Source organism: Berghia stephanieae, chromosome 1, assembly GCF_034508935.2.
Source record: "Berghia stephanieae isolate SIO BIC M18660-M18661 chromosome 1, UCSD_Bste_1.3, whole genome shotgun sequence".
Taxonomy (NCBI): domain Eukaryota; kingdom Metazoa; phylum Mollusca; class Gastropoda; order Nudibranchia; family Aeolidiidae; genus Berghia; species Berghia stephanieae.
The window spans coordinates 94271517-94279016 of record NC_088360.1 but is presented as its reverse complement, the minus strand read 5'-3'; the positions used below and the strand labels follow the sequence as shown (position 1 = coordinate 94279016).

General features: G+C 37.1%; 1 protein-coding gene across 4 annotated transcripts in view; it reads left to right on the top strand.

The window, feature by feature from the left end:
- The window catches only part of LOC144962417 (uncharacterized), a 76794-nt gene that overhangs the window by 64007 nt on the left and 5287 nt on the right, over positions 1–7500 (top strand). Inside the window, exon 1 of one of the 4 annotated variants that reach the window (XM_078895351.1) lies at positions 5904–6005. The exons of the other annotated variants lie outside the window; for them this stretch is intronic. The gene's annotated coding sequence lies outside the window, so the exon portion shown is untranslated. Of the gene's footprint in view, positions 1–5903; positions 6006–7500 lie in introns of those variants that run through there. 4 annotated transcript variants of the gene reach the window in all.

Below are 7500 nucleotides of genomic sequence, written 5' to 3'. Positions count from 1 at the left end.
ACCACTTGTGGTTGCTGTGGGCGTTGTTAAGAGGAAGTGATGTCAAGGCTTTGTAACCTCTGTACTTGATATTGTATTCTTCACAAAGAGAGAAATGCTTTACTCGTTTCAAGGCTAATTTTATGGCAAAACCCGACACATTCTATGTATTGGAAAAATAGGGCGCCAATTGATTTTTGTTTAAGATAATGTGGGTACACTTGGGTCATTTAGCTTTTCTAAAATGGTCTAATGAGTGACCGGTTTTTTTTTTTTTCAGAATAAACACAAATTTAATTTACTGAAATTCAAAAAGATTTGAAATGGGTCATTGTATTGACACTTTATATATACACATATACATATATAACCTACGACTTACCGTTTTTATTAAAACATTTCACACAAATCTTCATTTGACTAAACCAAATGAGTGAGTGGCACAATTTTACAACTTTTAAAAGAAATAAATCAATTTAACGGTATCATTAGATCCCGTCGCCTAGAAATTTCATCAAGGAATACGTTTTATAATCCATCAAACTGTGGATGTCTGATATCAATAGGAATCACCCATATTGTCAAAAGTAATTATCAGAAAATTAAAATTCTAAAAAAACATTTCGTTTATTCCGTAATTAGTTTGATATGGTGGGATTCCGTGTATTCTGAGATAAAATCATACTTTTTTATAAACTTGATAAATATTATTCAATGAATAACACGTAACAGTTGCACAATTTTTCTCAGAACGGGCTATGATTCGCGTAAATGCGACTCAGCGCTCGTGCTTTTTTTTTACTCTTTTGATCACTCGACATAATATTATATTATGTCATCCTCTTGTTTATTGATTTGCCCCATTCTCGTTTTTCACTGTCCTTATCCTACGGAGATTCTAGACTTGTCTTGTCCTGTCTGTAAGGAAATGATAAATCTAACTCAATTTTACTTTCATATCCTATTACTTCTAACTCTTTCCAGTCCCTACTACCAACTCGTCTTTCTTTGCATAGTCATAGCTAACATCATGATTACAATAAAATAATAAGAAAAGTACACGCATACACCTCGTCACAAAATATGAAATATGACCAACCATCTCAAACTAGTACTATGCCCCAAGGTAATCTGGTGCTTATAATTGATTATTAAATTAAATCTCTTAAGTAGACGTTTTTAAAAAATATCTTTATGTAGGGGATGGCCGAAACGGCTGAGTGATTGCACTGTGACCCGAAAGGTACCAAGTTCGAGCATCACTTCAGACACTCTCTTATTTTTTTTTTTTTTTTTTTAGGCCAGATTTTTAATCCTCAATTGACTTTCTCTGGGCAACACGGGTGGTTCCTTTAACACCAGACGTTACGGATGTATATTCCTTCATGGAATGCCTAGGCAACGGCATCGCCTATATAGGACAGTGATTTTTGTCTATTACTTACTTACTTACTTAATCCTCTTGAGGCACATAGGGCATCCACCCGACATCTCCATTTTTTGCGGTCGGCTGCTTTTGCGGTGGCTGTATTCCAGGACAGGCCTGCCTCCTTTATTTATTTTTCCATGGTCCTTCGCGAGGTTTCTTTGGGTCTTCCCCGAAAAAAAATTGACTTCATAATAATAATCTTTCTCAATTTAATATATAGTTAAGTCAATCTTGTACAACCAGGTAACAACTTAAATGTTTTATTTATTTATTTTTATTTTTTTTTATTTTTCTAATTTTGTCCGCGTTATTAAAAGGATTCATTCATGAAGAATTTGGTTTTATACGATATGGACATATAATTGTGCGGCTATGTGGTCTAGTGGTATGACACTCGCTTTCGGATCGGAAGGTTCTGGGTTCGAGCCTCGCTCGGCGCATAGTTGAGTCCTTGGAAAAGACTCTTTACTCACATTCTCTCACAGTACTCAGGTGTAAAATGAGTACATGGCCGTTAACAACGTTGTCTTTGTGCGAAAAATTATATTATCGCCTGACAGGCGTCATGTCCTGTCCTACATGTTAAATATTGCTGTTGACCAGGGACCCCTTGTAAAGCGCTTTGAGCACAATTAGTGGATATTGCGCTATATAAAAGCTCAATTTTATTTTATTGAGTTGTTTGAAGAAGCAAATGTAGCGTTGTAAATCACATAGAGCCTAGAAAAATCATGGGAAGATCAAGATCTGAGCGAATTTTATTTTTTATATTTTACGGTGAATCTAATCATCTTCCCAATAACTATTCAAATCATCACATCATCCCGCCAAACGTCCACCTGTCAATTCATCAATTAACCCATCTATCTGTTCAACCATACATCAATTTTTTTTTCATTCATCCATCCAGCCAATACATCTTTCAAGCTTTCTATCTGTCCAACCAGTGTTCTACCCATGTATCTATCTATCGATCCATTCATGTATCCATCCATCCATATATCCATACATCCATCCATCCACTTATCAATTCATATATCTATTAATCCATCCACTCATCCACCAATCCATCTGTCCACCCATCCAATCATCCATTTCTACCTATTTATTAGTGCAAGCCTCCTCCCATTCATCAATCCATTCATCCGTCCCCCCATCAACCTATCTTCTAATCCATTTACCATCTGATCATACATCCATTCACCCAAATATTCATCTATTCATCCATCCAACCATCCATCTCTCCAAGTCTCTCCGCCTATCCATCCATTCATCCATCTTTCCAAATCTCCAGCCATCCATCCACACATCTATTGAAACCTCCATCCATTCATCCATCCATACATATATTCATCTTTCCGAGCGTTCATCTATCCATCCATTCATCCATCCTCCCAATCCTCGATCCATCCATCCATCCATCCACCCATCCATCTTTCCAAAACCCCATTCATCCACCCATTTATTCATCTTTCCTAGCCTCCCTCTATCCATCCATACATACATTCATCCATAAAACATATTTCCAAACCTCCATCAGTCCACCCATCCATCCATCCAACCATCCATCTTTCCAAACCTCCATCCATCCATCTATCTTTCCAAAACTCCATCCATCAATCCATCCATCCATCCATCCATCCACCCATCCATCCATCTTTCCAAACTCCCATCCATCCATCCAGCTTTCCAAACATCCATCCATCCAGTTTTCCAAACCTCCATCCATCCAGCTTTCCAAACCTCCATCCATCCAGCTTTCCAAACCTCCATCCATCCATCCACCCATCCATCCATCTTTCCAAACTTCCATCCATCCATCCATTCACCCATCCATCCATCCAGCTTTCCAAACATCCATCCATCCAGTTTTCCAAACCTCCATCCATCAATGTATCCATCCATCCAGCTTTCCAAACCTCCATCCATCCAGCTTTCCAAACCTCCATCCACCCAGCTTTCCAAACCTCCATCCATCCATCTTTCCAAGCCTCCATCCATCAATCCATCCATTTATCCATCTTTCCATCCAGCGAACCATTCATACTGCCTTTGTCGTAACGCGTGCCACATAAGCGTGAAATCCTACACGATTCACTTGACATTTACCTCATTGCATAGCATATGCCCTTTAGGATAAGGATAATTTTTACCGGATACAAACCGCGTGTTTGGAATGATTGGAGCAAAAATAACAACAAAAATATCATTCCAGCAACTTATAAACCATTTTTAAAAATAGATTTGTATGTCGAATTTCATACACGGCATTGCTACAACTGTTTTTTGTATTGAAATAAAATGTTCTTCCATTCAGTTATAAGACGTTGTCCATTCACAAACAACTTCCCACCAGTTCTAAATTACAGCCATCACCCATTCACAGCAGCACTATGGGCCGAGGATGGACTGAAATTAAATGTAACTACTGTAGACCCAAAGCTAGTGCTCATGTTATTCCAATTCTAAGCCCCATTAAAAACTATCTGTGCCTCTAAAATAGCACCATTATCTACCTTGAGGCTATCACATCTCAATTAATGCCAAAAGGCAGCGAATAAAACGTTTCAACCTATTATTACAGACCGAAAAAAAAATAATAAAAAAAATTTAAAAACATTATAAAAACAAAACAAAAAAGATCTTACACTTAGTCATACCTAACCGTTTCCACCAAAAGAATTGTCACAGCGATACGACTTGCGCTTCATTGAAGCCCGAGAAGTTGGATCATGTTTAGAGCAAAAAAAAAAAAAAAAAAAAAAAAAAAAAGAAGCAAAATATGCAAGGTCAGAATGAAATCGAATCCCTGCTATGCTATGCAGGGTGGGTGGATTTTTTTTTTAAATCACACACAAGCAAGAAACACGATGTACTTCATCCATTTATCCAGACATTCATCTATCAACCTATATGTCCATCCATATATCCATCTACCCAGTAACCTAACCATCCATCTATCCATCTACCCGGTAACCTAACCATCTATCTATCTATCTATCCATCCAGTAACATATCAACCATTCTATCAATCCATCCATTCATTTATCCATCCACCCATCTATCCATCCACCCAGTAATCTAACCATCCATCTATCCACCCATCCAGTAACACATCCACCATTCTATCAATCCATCCATTTATTTATCCATCCCATATATCTACCCTTCCATTTATCCATCCATCAGGTAACCTACCCATGTATCCATCCATCTATCCATCCATCCAGAAACCTACCCATGCATCCAACCATCATCTTTCTAGAACTAGAACTAGAGTATTTATATAGAGCATTATCGACTAAACGTACTCAAAGCGCTTTATAAGGAGTCCCTGACCAACACTTAACATAAAGAACGAGACATGACGCCTGTGAGGCGATATTGCAATTTTTTTTTCCAACGGAGACATCGCTGTTAACGTCCAAGTACTCGTTTGACACCTGAGAACGGTGAGAGATGCGAGTAAAAATCCTTTTCTTCCACGGACTCAACTATGGGCCGAGCGAGGCTCGAACCCAGGACGAGTGTAATACCACAAGACCACATAGTCGCACACATCTATCCGTCCATCCGTCTATCCATCCATCCATCTATCCATCTACGATGAAACAGTCATAACTCGTCGTTTTCACCAAGAGACTTGCCACAGTGATGCGACTTGCACTTCATTGAAGCCCGAGAAGTGACATCGGGTTTACGGTTCTTTTGTTTAAACTCATCTAAATAGATATACACAAACAGGAAACACGGATACTTAATCCATACATCTGTCCAGTAACTTAACCATCTTTCTATATGTTCAACCATTTATCCATCTTTCCAGTAACCTAGCCATCAATCTATTTATCCGTCCATTTATCCATCCAGTAACGTACTCACCAATCTATCGAACCATCCATTCATTTATACATCCATCCACCTATCCATCCATCCATTTATCCACCTATCCATCCATCCATTTATCCATCTATCTATCCATCCAAGATGGAAACACTTAGTCAAACCGCGTCGTTTTTATCAACAAGAGACATAGTCACGGCGATGCGACACGCGCTTCATTGAAGCCAGAGAAGTCGCTATTTTTGTGAAAATAGCCAAAATTATGATGCAGGGTCAGAATGAAAGCGAATCTCATCTTTGAAGGGTTTTTAAACATGAAGCAAGTAATGTAAGCTCATCTCCAAAGTGGAAAATGAAAAAGACGAAAAATAGTTACTGGATTACTCTGACTTCAAAGAGGTTTTGATAAATTGAGAGTCATTTTAATCTATCATTATATTAAAGTAACAAAGTTTCCTGGCCAAAATGTAAAAAAAGCCATTTGTCAACGAATGACATTCTCTCCACCAAAAGAACGGATTGTTTGACTTTTCCATAGGAAATTAAATACAAACAAAAAAGATAGTGTCAATGGAAAGGGAGATAATTCATTGGATGTTCGCCGACCTTCAAGTTGATGAGATGGAGATAAGGGATAATACACGAGTGCTCTGTTATGTATACGCTTTTCTTACATTGTTTGGTATGTTAAAGTGACTTCACGAGTTTCTGTTTCTATATATTTCTGTGACTTGTAAGAGAATCATTATGTTAGGTAAGTCTGACTAAAGAAATGATTGTTGACCGATTTATGTAAACATATATGACCCACCACAACAAAACGATATATACTAGGTATGTCGGGAAATGTTTAGATGCTTAGAATTGTATTTTAGTTCTAGTGGCGGAGTGGCTGAGTGGTTGAGACATTGCACCGTGACCCTAAAGGTCCTGTGTTCGAGCCCCGCTTCAGACACTTTCATATATTTTTTTGATTGGACAGGATTACTAATCCCCCAATTTGCTCACTTTGAAGAACGTGGGTGATTCCTGTTGAGAATTAGACTTTAGTTTGATGGATCATCTATAATTCCTTCATGGAATGCCAAGGTCGGTGACGATGCCTAATGATGTTGGTTTGTTCTGTTATTGTTGTTGTTTGTTTTGTTTCTTTTTGTTGGTTTTTTGTTGTTGTTGTTGTTGTTGTTTGTTTCCTTGTTTGTTTGTTTTTTAACTATGAAACTTGGGTTAAGTTTGATTGTTTAATTGCGGAGGCTGAATGGGAAAAAAGGAAAAACTGAAAGTTTTAAATTAAATTTACATTTACTTTACGAGACGTGTTTCACTCCGACATAATGAGGTAGTCGGTCACATAAATTACCCGTTAAAAAGTGAAAAACGTGCCTTGTTTATTTTTATGCATATCTATTTATCTGCACGTGTCTTAATCTCTATATTTTTTTGGTTTTGTTATCTATTACTCAATCAAATCACAAACCAGGTAAATATATCCATACGTTTATTAATTTGTCTACCCTCCCTCAACCCCCCCCCCCCCCCTTTCTTCAGTGTATCTCACATTATTTGAGTATTTAATGTATCACTTTATTTATTAATATGTCCATCTAGCTATCTTCTATCTATCTGTTTGATATATCTATCCATCATTCAACCTTTCTCTTTATATATAGATAGTATGCGCTGGGCTGAGAAGCTCATAACATTGCCATCCGGAAGTATAACGGACCAACACACACAACTGTGTGTATCCATGAACGTTTATAGTCGGGTTAATACAGTTCAGTGAGCATTACTCATAAACGCGGGTGGCAAAAAACAATAACAAAGACATGAGTGACGTCATCTGCATACTATCTATATATATATCTCTATCTATCAATCTATCTATATATCTATCTATCTATCTATCTATTTATCTTTCTATCTATCTATCTATCCATCCATCTATCCCTATCTATCTATTACCTATCCATCTATCCATCCAGCCATTCATCCGTCTAACACTCTCTACATCTCAATCAATCTATCCATCTTTTTACATTTTCTCACGATCCATTTATAAGTCAATCAATCAATCTAGCAATCTATCGATTTATTTGTTTATCTATCTGTCTGTCCATTTAACTATTTTCCGTCCATTTACTAATCTACCTATCTACCAATCTTTTTTACCTATCTAGCGATATATTTTAACATACTATTTATGTATATAAATCATATAAGTATATATATATATGTTATTGTGTTGT